The 13,907-nt window shown below is 37.1% G+C and overlaps 1 protein-coding gene across 3 annotated transcripts in view; it reads right to left on the bottom strand.

Annotated features, from left to right (window-relative positions):
* Positions 1 to 13,907, bottom strand: part of inf2 (inverted formin 2) — a 47,882-nt gene extending 33,975 nt beyond the window's left edge. For all 3 annotated transcript variants that reach the window (XR_016091659.1, XM_088925747.1, XM_088925748.1), the window contains exon 1: positions 13,720 to 13,907. The gene's annotated coding sequence lies outside the window, so the exon portion shown is untranslated. The remainder of the gene's footprint in view (positions 1 to 13,719) is intronic.

The raw sequence follows: 13,907 nt of genomic DNA, 5'->3' as shown, positions 1-13,907 counted from the left end.
ATATGAAGACACTGGCACTCAGAAGGACCGAAAAAGGTCCGGCAGGCCAAAAGACCTCGGAATAAGAGAATACGTTCATTAGAGTCACAAGGCTGCGAAACCAGCAACTAACTGCCCCTGAAATACAAGCTGAGCTCAATGCAACTAGATGTTTGCAGATGTTTCAAAACAACTGTTCAGAGGAGGTTGTGTGAAGCTGGCCTACCAGGAAGAACTGCTGCAGAGAAACCATTGTTAAGAGTGCAGAATAAGAGGAAGAGACTTGCCTGGGCCAAAAAACACAGAAACTGGACCTTTGAGGCCAGCTTCACGCAACCTAACATGCTAGTTAACTGTGAGAACACCTAACAAAGACAATTTTAAACTTATTTTAGTGTTCTAACACCATGTTATACACATTTCTGACATTTAACTAACCAGGGCTTCAGACTGAAATCTGCTTGCTTTGGGTGTTCATTTTACTGAAAATTAAAAATTGTCATTTTCAATGCAGTTCACTTAAGAAGTACACATATCATGTAATTAAATATTGTTTATAGATAAGTTTATACAGTTTATAGCACAAATAATCATGAAACACCTGGTTTCAAGAAGGTGTACTCAAACTTTTGACTTGGACTATACTTCTAACTCTTCTACTATATATTGACCATATATAGTGGCCATATTGTGCTGAGGTCACTCGATACCTTAAAACTCAAAATTACAAAACAAACAGAACTGACAAGTAGAGTTTTATTTTTAATCTTTAGTAAACAGCACAAGAACACTCCTGTATCTGTTATTGTGGCATGTGTAAAATCTACACCAGTATTTAATAAAAGCTCTGAATGTTACATTTTTTGGAAGTCTGAAAATTCATCATTACCTAGGAGACAACAAAAAACGAATTAAAAGACAATTAAGTGGTGGCTCTGGGAAGTGAAGTGTGCTATGCCTGTCAATTTTTGATTTACTGCATTTACTGCATTTGCTTCAGTCACATTTTGGCATCTGAGCAATTTCAATAATGCTGAGGAATCAGGGTGGAGGATTGCATCACAACAGCCAAACCACATTTGCAAGATAAAAATCTTTGATTCACCTTCACTCACCAAGAAAGACTAACCTTCCCCCCTTCTGTCACAAAGTAATGTTTTTAGGAGACTTTATACTTGCATTCCATCAAATTATGTTCCGGAACAGTGAGTTTACACTTCTATGAAAAAGCAGACTGCAGTTCTTCCAGGAACATGTACTTTATAATCTGAAGATGTGCTTCTGCCATACTACATGAAGGCATCATTAAGCACAAAAGAGCAAATTAAATGTCACAAAGTAGTAATGATTATATAAAGTACTTATTTTGATAAAGTGACTGGAAAAAACCTGAAATCATATTATGTTCCACTCTTTGTCCATTCACAAGCACTAACAGAAAGCTGCTTATTTGTATTGAAGATTGCATAAAACAGAATCTAATCCACAAAACTGACAACTTCCTCTGGTTGGGACAGCTCTTTTCCTGACAGCGATGATGGCCGATTATAGGACTACAGAAAGCAACAATGTAGATTTGTCAAACAAATCCCTGACATCTCTGAGGAAGCCAGAGCACTAGGAGAAAACCCCCCCACAGAGAGATGCTAATGGTCAGAATCAATCTCAGGATTCCCAGAACTGCGAGACAGAGTCAACAACCAGATTCCTCTGCTGCCTCCTTTTTTACATCAATCCCCCACTGGACTTTAACCAAAAAAAGTGGCTGTAATTTTTTCTGTGATATAAGAAACAACAGTAGGGAGCTTTCCGTTTTATACTGTAGGTTCTTACTGAATCCTGAAATCACTGGCTATAGTCTAGGAAATATTAGTTTGCCGTTACTGGTATTCCCCGAGTGGAAACACACTGGCCACTGTGATTGGGTGAATAGTACCCTCTGCTCGCTGCCTAACAACCACACCTGGAACATGTCAGGTGAGCCTGCAGTGCTGTCACTGGGGATGTTTACCTGCGGTGGCATTGGCCCAGGAAGTAGCAATACGCAAGCATGTTTGTGGCGCACAGAAACAGCCCTGGAAAAGGCCACGCCAAATCCCATTCAGGCGGGAATGACATGAAATACAAAATCCACACCCATCTTCACAAGGAAATCCACATTTCAGGTGAAAATGTAAATGAGCTCCTATTCAGACAGCCTCAGGGACAAGAAGGGGAGCAGCATCGCCAGTACTAAACAAGCACACAAGGCTTTGCAGGTTAATTAAAGCCAGATTATCACTGCACTTTCAGTTAATTTAAACCAGATATCACGGTGCAAACCCAGATTTCATGATGTCAGTCTCTTGTGTAAATGTTCTTTGTGAATGTAAACCACCCATCTGGCATTTCGCTGCCGAAACAGCACAAGAACTATACGCATAGATACATTTTCATACCAGGTCACATGTACAGGGGTAACATGAATTGTTCCGATACAGGGTACAGAGACAATTTTCATTTGGATAGAGTAGCATATCTTCATTAATGTTAAGAAAACATTTGTAAAGCCCTCCAGCTCCAGTGAGAGCTGCATCATTTCCCTAATCATTGCAAACTTCTGCCATCACAGTTGGATTCGCAGAGTGAAAAAATGCCATATTGCTCAATAGTGCTCATTTCACAATAACAGGTGAGTAGTAGTCATCCTTTCCATGGTAGTACAAGTGCAGTCAAGGTGAAATTAATAAGAACAGGAAATTCCAAAGTTGTGCATAACATCTTGTATTTTGGTAAATGTTGTTTGCTCTGTAATACCTCAAAAAAGGTTTAAAGATTTTCTCGTACCAGAAAATTCATTTGACAAATTCAAAGCTATTTGCTAGTGTTCCAAAACAGCAAGGTGGCTCTTTAGTTAAAACCACAACTTCCAACCTTTGTGTCCTGATGAAAATTACATAATATTTTTGCTACTAATATATTAATGAGGGAAGATCCAATTTTCCCAATACAACAGTACAGTCACAATTCAAATTATAAGGATATGATCAATTGGTACAAAAACTGGTAGGATTACCCTTCATGTATCCAGCAACATCTATTGCATTAATTTACGATATACCTAACAATTAAACTTAAAAGCATTGTACATAGCAAAGTAACATTTTTCACTAAAATGTAATTATATTACAAAAAACTCAAAAGTCACATGTACGTGTTACTACCCTGCTGCCAGCGCTTTTGGTAAATCCTCCTTTGGCATGGATTACATGGATGACAAGATGCTATCTATTGGTATACCAACAAGTCAAAGACTGTTCCTACTCAAAGACTATTCAGAGATTAACAATGCAGGAAGACTTACAAATGAGAAGGGACCCATCTAGTATTGCCTTTAACCTGAACAAAAACATTCTAATTTTTAAGCTTAATATATATATATAAAGGAGCTCAGTCTACACCCAACTAAATCTTAAATGGTACAGTATATTCATTTGCAGATAATACATATACAGACCCAAACCGTCACATCCCGTATTTTTCTAATTTACAAAACGTATTCAAATAGCCCCCTTCTCTTTTGATTTAAGATCCTCTTCATATTAGTTTTGTAAGCTTATGATATTCTGCATTAATAAAATTCTATCCACAAGCTATTATCAGCAATTATATCTACCAAATAACTACCTTCTGAAACTAACAAGCATGGCCTGTGTGTGAAACCAATACCACTTAAGTGAAGTTGCTACACAACTCTGGTCCTCTTCTTGGAAGAGGTATGTGTTACAGAAAGAATAATAAAACCTTCAGTGTTATTTACAAAGAAAGGCATGCATGTTACTACCTGAACTTAACATCATTAACGTCCTGAATATTCTTTTCTTAAAATTCTACTCGTGACATTTATCACCGTAAAGGTGTTATTTATTGCACAATAATTGGCAAAGTGCTTTCTTAATGGCATTTTGAAGAGAACACCAAATTGTACTCACAGTACAAGTTGTCATTAAAAACACTTAAGAGCTTTTTTATTGCAAGAAACATGACACAGGACCCATTAGTGGAGAGTATATTCTACAGTAGGCAATGATGTGACAAACAGAGATAACATAAAACATGTTGAATAAGAAAGCTTACCACAATCAATTTCAAATTTGAAAAAATATAATCTACCCCAAAGCCATGTACAGTGGTGTGAAAAAGTGTTTGCCCCCTTCCTGATTTCTTATTTTTTTGCATGTTTGTCACGCTGAAATGTTTCAGATCATCAAACAAATTGAAATATTAGACAAAGATAACACAAGTAAACACAAAATGCAGTTTTTATATGAAGGTTTTTATTATTAAGGGAAAAAAAAATCCAAACCTACATGGCCCTGTGTGAAAAAGTGATTGCCCCCCCTGTTAAAACATAAATCAACTGTGGTTTATCACATCTTTGGAAAGCCGAGTTCAATTTCTCTAGCCACACCCAGGCCTGATTACTGCCACACCTGTTCTCAATCAAGAAATCACTTAAATAGGACATGCCTGACAAAGTGAAGTAGACCAAAAGATCCTCAAAAGCTAGACATCATGCTGCGATCCAAACAAATTCAGGAACAAATGAGAAAGAGTAATTGAGATTTATCAGTCTGGAAAAGGTTATAAAGCCATTTCTAAAGCTTTGGGACTCCAGCGAACCACAGTGAGAGCCATTATCCACAAATGGCGAAAACATGGAACAGTGGTGAACCTTCCCATGAGTGGCCGGCTGACCAAAATTACCCCAAGAGCGCAGCGACAACTCATCCAAGAGGTCACAAAAAAACCCACAACAACATCCAAAGAACTGCAGGCTTCACTTGCTTCAGTTAAGGTCAGTGTTCATGACTCCACCATAAGAAAGAGACTGGGCAAAAATGGCCTGCATGGCAGAGTTCCAAGACGAAAACCACTGCTGAGCAAAAAGAACAAAGGCTCATCTCAGTTTGGCCAGAAAACATCTTAATGATCCCCAAGACTTTTGGGAAAATACTCTGTGGACTGACGAGACAAAAGTTGGACTTTTTGGAAGGTGTGTGTCCCATTACATCTAGTGTAAAAGTAACACAGCATTTCAGAAAAGGAACATCATACCAACAGTAAAATATGGTGGTGGTAGTGTGATGGTCTGGGGCTGTTTTGCTGCTTCAGGACCTGGAAGACTTGCTGTGGTAAATGGAACCATGAATTCTGCTGTCTACCAAAAAATCCTGAAGGAGAATGTCCGGCCATCTGTTCGTGACCTCAAGCTGAAGCGCACTTGGGTTCTGCAGCAGGTCAATGATCCAAAACACACCAGCAAGTCCACCTCTGAATGGCTTAAGAAAAACAAAATGAAGACTTTGGAGTGGCCTAGTCAAAGTCCTGACCTGAATCCAATTGAGATGTTGTGGCATAACCTTAAAAAAGGCTCGAAAACCCTCCAATGTGGCTGAATTACAAAAATTCTGCAAAGATGAGTGGGCCAAAATTCCTCCACAGCGCTGTAGAAGACTCATTGCCAGTTATCGCAAACACTTGATTGCAGTTGTTGCTGCTAAGGGTGGCCCAACCAGTTATTAGGTTTAGGGGGCAATCACTTTTTCACACAGGGCCATGTAGGTTTGGATTTTTTTTTCCCTTAATAATAAAAATCTTCATGTAAAAACTGCATTTTGTGTTTACTTGTGTTATCTTTGTCTAATATTTCAATTTGTTTGATGATCTGAAACATTTCAGTGTGACAAACATGCAAAAAAATAAGAAATCAGGAAGGGGGCAAACACTTTTTCACACCACTGTAAATCAGACAGAGTGGTCTTTCGAGCTTTAGAAAAGATGCTTTCTGGTTTGAAATGGAAGAGCATGCCTGTTTCATTCAAATTCTTGTTTCTAAAGCACAATGTATCCAGTCCGTTTGCCTAACGGACTGCAACCACCTTCACGTCTGCTCAGTACAGTTTATTTGCGATTGAACTTTGATATTAACTATGCAAAAACCCAGTATGGTGAGGTTTAAAACCCCTTTAGTGTGAACAGGCTCTAAAGATCACCCACCTATTTTCAGAAAACTACTTATTCTTGGTAAACGTTATTGCAAGGACAATCAAATTATTTCAAATCAATCCCTTTATTAGATGTTTAGTTTTATTTTATTCAACAGCAATGCTTAAACTTGTCAGGGAATGTTCACTGTTTTGACAGACAGCCAAGACAGACTTTGTGCTCAAAGTTTTGTTAGAACCTGTACTCTTCATTGTTAAGAGTACAGGTTCTAACAAAAAACAGCACCTTCATTAGCTCCCACTCTCAACCCTGCCACTAAGGCAAAACATTTTAATGAACACTGATCAAAGTTATCAGAAACACGCTGTAACTAAGCAGCTACAAAATATTTCCAAAACAAAAATCTGCTCTAGACGACGTTAGTATAAACTTTCTAGAGGTCTGAATTCCCGTTAAAAGACTGACCTAGCTTGTTCATAGGGATTTCAAAAGAAGGATTGGAAGGGGGGAGGCAGTATCCCTTCAGTTTGTAAAGCAGTGGAAAACTAAAATGGAACTGGCTACCTGCAAGAGTCCACTGATTAGTGGGCCTGAAAAGGTGAAGAATATTGTCTGTTAACACTTACCAAATGATGAAAAACACCTGTATAAATGCTAACTCAGTACTTTTGTTATTGTCACTAATAAATGCCCAATACATGGCCTATCTATTGCACTAACAAGGCCCGCATTAGCTATGCATTAATTACTTACCAATGCTCATTAAGCTTTCAGTAAGTAAGAAGCAACGCAAGGCTTGCAGGTGATCCCTAAAATAAAGTTCTACTAATGAAACAAATACAAAATCTTGGGGTTAAGGCCACACTTCACAGAGCACAAAGCTAAATCTGAGTTTCTAAAAATGACACTTGACGGTTACTTGGATTAATTAATTAACCAATTCATCTAACCATGCTTAGGATGTTAATAATACAACACATACAGAATCTTTTATGGACATTCTGTGGTTCTCTTTGAGCCTGAAATACCAATAATAAAAAAAAAAACGCCAGGGGTGGATATCCAGTGTGCCGATTTATTATGATGCAGTTAAGCAAACAGCTCAATAATAAACTTAAACAACTTAATTGGAATGAAAACTTTTTGAGTTTTTAGTACTGTTCATTTCTCCTATTTGGTCAGCAAAACGAATACTTTTTTCATGTTAATAAATTCCTTTTTTTGCCCACTGACGATCCTTTACACCCCCACTTTTTTCACACCAGAATCTACAAGTCTCCAACGGAGCTGCAGAGGACATTGTTTTCATTGGACAGAAGTAAACACCATCATGTTCCAGGCCTATAAAACACTGGCCACAGTCCCTGATCAAAATCCGGGATTGTTCTTGCTGTGATTGTTCGAAAGAAATCAATTTTTATCTTTGCACTGCAAATCAATGAACTTATTGACTAGATTAGTTTGGGAACTTTGAACGGATGATAAAATTAGTCAGACTAATATAATTAAACCTGTTTTACCGTTCCTGGGTGATTTTATAGAACAATGAATCCATTAACCAGTGACAACAGGTGCCTGGGGAGGTGGGGCTAAACCTTTCAGTCGTCGAGCGACGCATACCTCTATCTGTTTACATTTACAAACATCACCTTTATAAATTCACTGCCCATTTCAGATATCTGGTGATGGTTTTAACTTCTTGAGGCTCGTGCTTGCACAACACCATGCTAACAAACAAGTTCAAAAGATCATACACATGCATCAATATTCAAGGAGACTGTCAGCACAGAACAAAGAGACTCTGTTTCTCTTCCCATTCCCTTTTTACTTGGTAAATCTGGGCATTTCTAAAATGTTTCCAGAGGGGGTTACTTTGCCCATGATGATAGCAGAAAAGTATGAATCTGATGTTTTTCTTCTAAGAAACATGGAAACAAAAATGGTAATAAGAGATCTGAAAAAAAAGAGGAGGTCTCAATGCATTTTGGATGTCCCCCTGACAACCTAAAAATGAGTAATAAGGTACTGGCTCCTATGCAATTGATTGTGATAACTAAACATTATTTTGGACTTCCAGTGCTAGTTGAGAAACTGTTTATCATTTCACTGTAGGATCAAGATTAATGGTATAATGCTGTGTTTAGGCATAATTGTGGAAAGGGCTAGGAGACTTTATGCTAATTTAAAACAACATCAAGAGAAGCATTCTAATGCTTGATGATTCTTTTAGAGCATGGGGAGTTGTTCATGCATTTGAAATCCTCAGGGGACACATTTTCAAATTCTCAGGTGAAACAGAGGAGGAAGCAGCTTGTACTTTTACTGAGACACAAGCTGTAATCATTTAAGAGAACAGACATTGCACTTTAGATATTAATTTTGATGAAACTATTCTTTTGAACAAAAAGGCCAATAACCTACATTGTGAAAGAGGAACCATGCCTCACATGACTGATTATTCTACACAAGACAGGCTTATTCTATTAGTCGGTGCTCATGCAGCACGTGACATAAGCTTAAGCATTTGTTTCCATATGAATCAGAAATCCTCAGGGCTTCTAAAGGCTAATCCAAGGCAGTTCTTCTAATGATATGAAAAAAACAAAACTGATGGCCAATAAGACCATTTTGAAGAGAAGTTTAGTCATGCTTTTGATCCAAAGGTCAGGGATTATTGTATTTAAAGGATTGTTTATGCTCATCCAACCATCCTTGATACATCTTGATATCAAAGTGGTACTTCTGGGCTGCCCCAACTCCATCTCCCTGTTGCAGTTATAACTTTATTTTTAGTTTATTACTTGCTTTTTGAAAATATTGTTTTGAATCCAAAACAGTTTTATGGCTTTATTCCTGGTGTACAATTAGCAATGGTTAGACCTGATTAGAAATGGTTAGAAACTGATGAAATCCAAGGAATTTTTGTATTCCTGAAATAGTCAAAATCACTTAAGCTACAGTATATAAGTATCATATAATCACTATATGTGAGAGACTAAGAAATCCAGAAAGATCTAAACGAGAATGTCAGGGGAGAAACCAAAGAAAATCTAAAGAGAGATTACATGGAGAGCAAAGACAAAGGGATAAAAAAAATGAAGGACCACATAATTAAGTCACCTACACTGAGTGGCTCAAGGAACCGAACATTTTTTTTGTCTTGAACAGAAAAGATAGAGATTATGTTTTTCCTTAGCTCTCACTGGCAGAAAAGACTAGCTTTTCAGAAAGAGAAGAGGAACATGAACCAGAGGACAAGCAGAAACTACACGAAAACACGCTTTTTTAAACACGCTTTACAAGCTTACAAGAGTATGAAACAAGCTAACCAGCCCCATAGTTCAAGTGGATTCACTAGGTTGTATTAAGAAATGGCTTGATAAGATGCTCGAATCAATGAACTACTAACTAATAGGTTGCTAAATGCCCTCCTTTTGTTTGTGACTATTTTTATTTCAATATTTCCTCACTTTCCACATCTAAGATACCCTTAGAGATTATACCCTTAGAGAAAATATTCCCATATTTTGGATATTTTATGCAGTAGACCTGAGGCGCATTGAATATTTATAGACCAGTAAACAGTCTCCAAGCTTATCTAGTCTCTACAAGAGGAATGGTACAATATCCAGCAAAGCGTCCTTTGGAACCTGTTGCAAAGCTTGTGTCACAGATGTACAGCTTGTATTGCATGCCATAGTAAATGAGCTACTAGTCTGTGACTTTCACATTAGAGCCCCTGCTGATTAACCCTACTGATGACAAATGTTAATCATAATGAATTTACCAAGTCAATAACTTTATGACTTTGTTGCAATTAGAAGCATCTTTTGATGCTCAGTATACTTTCTTCCTCTGCCACCACTATAAATACAGAGCAAACAGAAAGCAGCAGTTGTAGGGAAAGTTAATCTTTCAAAGGGATTCAAATTCTGAATATCCTTGTTCTAGACATTAATGGCTTATGAAACAGTTTTGAAATATCAAGCCGATACTGGGTCATCTTCCACATCTACAGTAGGCTACTGTTTGAGATACTGCAGCCTAAGTAAATGAACTGAGAAACTAATTGTAACACAGGCACCATGTAAGTCTATTGCAGCCATAGGTTTCAGATGTGTCAACAAAGGTAGCAGCTTTTAACTTCTGGAGTCTATTGTCACCAAATTTGTTCAGATCTTTGCAAATAATTAGTTTTCAAAAAACACCCTGTTTCATCTATTCAAGGATATGAATCAAGCTGCAATGATCAGTGTAGTCACTCAGAATGCACAATGATCCTCTGAGTCATCACAGCGATGGCTCCAAGTCAGAATAACTTGAAAGCATGAAAATAAATAATGATGTAAATGCTTCTTCCTGTTGGAGCACCTATCCAGTTCGCATGTCCTATAAATGTATGGTAAGGCAAACTTAATGCATATCATCACATTCCAGCTCAGCCTTTCATGAGCCAATTCAACTAATTATTGGCTTAAACTGCTCCAGTTCTGTTAAGCTGCAGCTGACTAGGGAGACACAGCCCTATTTTACTTATTTACAAATAGTAGAAATAGAATACATTTTCATGTAGAGAAACCTGCAAAGAAGAAACCTTTATACCAGCTGATAAATGTGCACATGGCTCCACACACGGCTTATACATTATCTAGTCAATTGCATCACAATACAATGCAACCAATGGCTCAGACACAAATCCACAGTTTCTGGTGCATTAACCATGAACAGCATTCCGATACATGGCTATAGAGAAGACCAATATTTATACCATTGACACAGTAGGAACGTACTAAACTCATACCAATTCCATTGTTCTTTTTAATAAGATTGAGGCTTTAATTGAACTAAACTCTCCAATATTGATCTTTCCGCTTTAGGACTGATCATCCTTCTGTCACAGAAAGTAAATTTAACCAATATTGAAAAAGCAACTGTGAAGACTGAATAGCTGTTTTAGTAGGCCAATTAGAGTAATTTGAGAAGCTCTAAATAATTTGGACAAAAATGACAAGAGTCTGTCATAACCTTACATACTATACATAGCTCAAATACTTTCCACAGCAAAACCACAAGACATAAGTTTCCGGAAGATGACAATTGAATTTCTTCCAACAGGAAAAGGCATGACTTGTTAAAAATCCACGTGCAATAACTAGGGGGTCATAGACAAATGCTGACTGCTTGCATAAAGAAACTGGTCCAATTTAGATTTAATGTAACGTCTTTCATCATATGATATTGCCTCAAAGCACTTTAAAATAAAACAGCAAAAATATATTTTTTTAAATATTTCATTTTTCACATTCTTTTGCACATTCTGCAAAATGAAATGAAATTAAAAAGAACTCTGCGCATTCTTTTAATATTAAAATGTTAAATTAAAGTAAGAGGGAGAAAAGACAGAACTGATTACCTACAGTGCATATTGGTCAGGCGTCACTGCTTTGTGATAGGCTGTATAAATTTGGCATTACCTAGATGTTTAAACTTGATTACTTCATTTAGCCAAATAAGTGAATAGCGAATAAATTCTCCTCTACAATGGTGGCCATAGACACAGTTTCACATTACTGCAACCTGAAACAATAGGGAAAAGTCCCTGAAAGGTTATGCTTTGTGGACCAACACTGGCAACTTACCTTGTTATTCCCCTTTATAGTCTCTCTTAGCCCACAATGTATACACTAGAATTCTTTTTCCTTTCCTTTTTTTGGTCTTTGTCATCTGTAGACCTAATTTACACATTTAGATGTAATTTAAAGCAAGTGCACTGCATGAGAATGCTAGAAGTGGGGGTTTCTGATTGGCAAATCAATTAACCCACTAAAGGCTGACATCACAAGAAAAAGGGGCCTGAAGTTACAAAGAGAAACTTCATGCAGTAATCAGAGATCCTTTTTCTTTTCTCACTTACAGTAGCAACATGCAGCTTTGAAGTAAGTAATATAGTCTATCCATATTTATTTTGATTATGGAAATGTAACATTTTATAAATTCTCCCAGTATGATATGTATGATATATGAGAAAATGAAACTTGGCGATATTCTAGATATGCAAGATGACACCATAACTTGCAATTAGGTTCTTGCGTTAGGCTTTGGGGAGGTTAATCCACCCCACCTTAAATATTTTTTTGGGGGGGGACTGTAAAGGTGCTTGTGATTAGAATTGTAATAGATTTTTCTCCTAAAACACTGACAAGCACAACATGGAGGATGAGCCACTCCTTGCCTTCAGAAACCACTGCTAACAAAAACGGGCAGCAGAGCATATTACAGCGAAATTTTGAAAAAAACCCACTTAATTGAAAATGGGTTTTTAAAAGTACAAACATGCTTATGTAAAAGGCATATCTGAGCAGAAACCAGTAGTTGTCTTGGAAGGAGAATACAGAAACTCCGTGCATCTTAGTCCTTTAATTGTTTGATTCTGTTCGAATCGCAGTCATTTGCTGTGCTTCCATAAGGGGCTATAGGTTTAGATGTAAATAAACTGATCTCATGGTCTCCCAGTCAAAGAAAACCTCTAAATGCAACAGTGGAATGGAAATTGAAAGTGTTTTTAAACGCAGTGCTTATATAATTCGTGTGTTTATATTATTTAACTTTGAAATTTCCACTTTAAAAAGGGCTTACTGAGGAGATAATTGTTGAGCATTTACGTAACAACGCGTCTTAGTCACTTATCACAGTCATACTGGTATTGCCAGAATTATCAGGTCTTTTTCTAACTTTGACATGGTGACAATACAAAAGTTTATTAGTTGTCTGATCGGCAATTCAAGAGTAGAAGAATCCCAAAAGCTCGGATATAAAAAAGCGAGACAAGTCGGAAGACTAATCTTCACGTCAAGTACCACATAGATTGCTATAGGTTCGGAGTTGTACTTCATTCTTTTGGGGGGTGGAATCTCTGAAGCAGTTCATTCACTTCTGAGATTACATCACTAAATCCCATCACCGCCCAAAGACCTAGTCATTTTAAACTAGGTACAGTATTACTAGAACTATCAATGGAATAGATCATTTAAAATACACGTGGATTCAATTAAAAATTTTCAAAACTCAATCAGATTTCGTGCTTTGGCTTTAAAAACACCTTAAATGTTTATTTACTCATCTTGAAACGCATGGCATTCGTTTTCTATTTAAATGGTTAATTCTCAAAAGATCATTTTTAAAAAAACACAATTTTCACCTTTTCTAATCTTTCTAAACTTTTTCTTAGCAAATGTACTGTAAGTGTACTTTTTGTTAAAGCAGCGCCAACGGGTCTGTGTATTCCAAAACTCGTTGATTTTTTTTTCTTTACCCACCTAAGGTTTGCAGTTTAGCTTTAATGCTACTCTCGCTTCCGAATCAAGCGATTGGCTGTTGCAAATAAAATTCAGAAATCCCGTTATATGACTCAGCCTTTCCATAAGCAAAAAAAAGATCCTTTTTGTACAGAGCTTTTTTTTCCCCTACCGTGGGAAATGGTATAGCTACAGACATTATTAAAAAGAAAAGTCATTCGCCTAACAGATTCAGTGCAGTTACTTGAATTCGCTTCTTAGCTGACATTTAAAGGAGAGGAAAAATCAGTTTTCATCACGGCGAAATTATCATGAATGAAAGTAAAAGCACGATAATAATCACAATTGAAAACAAGCACATGAAGGAATCGCTTTGCTTAAAACGTATAAAAAATACAATGATTCTTCACCGATATGCAAGTTTCATAGAATTCTGTATCTGCAAACTTCATCTTACCTCGTTTACGTCTATGCTAAATGGGTCCGGTGTAAAATTCTTTCTTAGTCGTATTAAAATCCTCTTTAGCGTTATCTACAGAAGAGGTAAATCTATGCAATCTGCGGTTTATGAATATCCTACGGCTCTGGTACCAGGGGAAGAACCTCTGCTCTAGTACCGTGAAGCTCCTGCACTCCGCTATATCT

Source organism: Atractosteus spatula, chromosome 9 (assembly GCF_055471065.1).
Source record: "Atractosteus spatula isolate fAtrSpa1 chromosome 9, fAtrSpa1.hap1, whole genome shotgun sequence".
NCBI classification, from domain to species: Eukaryota; Metazoa; Chordata; class Actinopteri; order Semionotiformes; family Lepisosteidae; genus Atractosteus; species Atractosteus spatula.
Note: the sequence above shows the minus strand (reverse complement) of the source record. Positions and strands in the feature narration are given on the sequence as shown.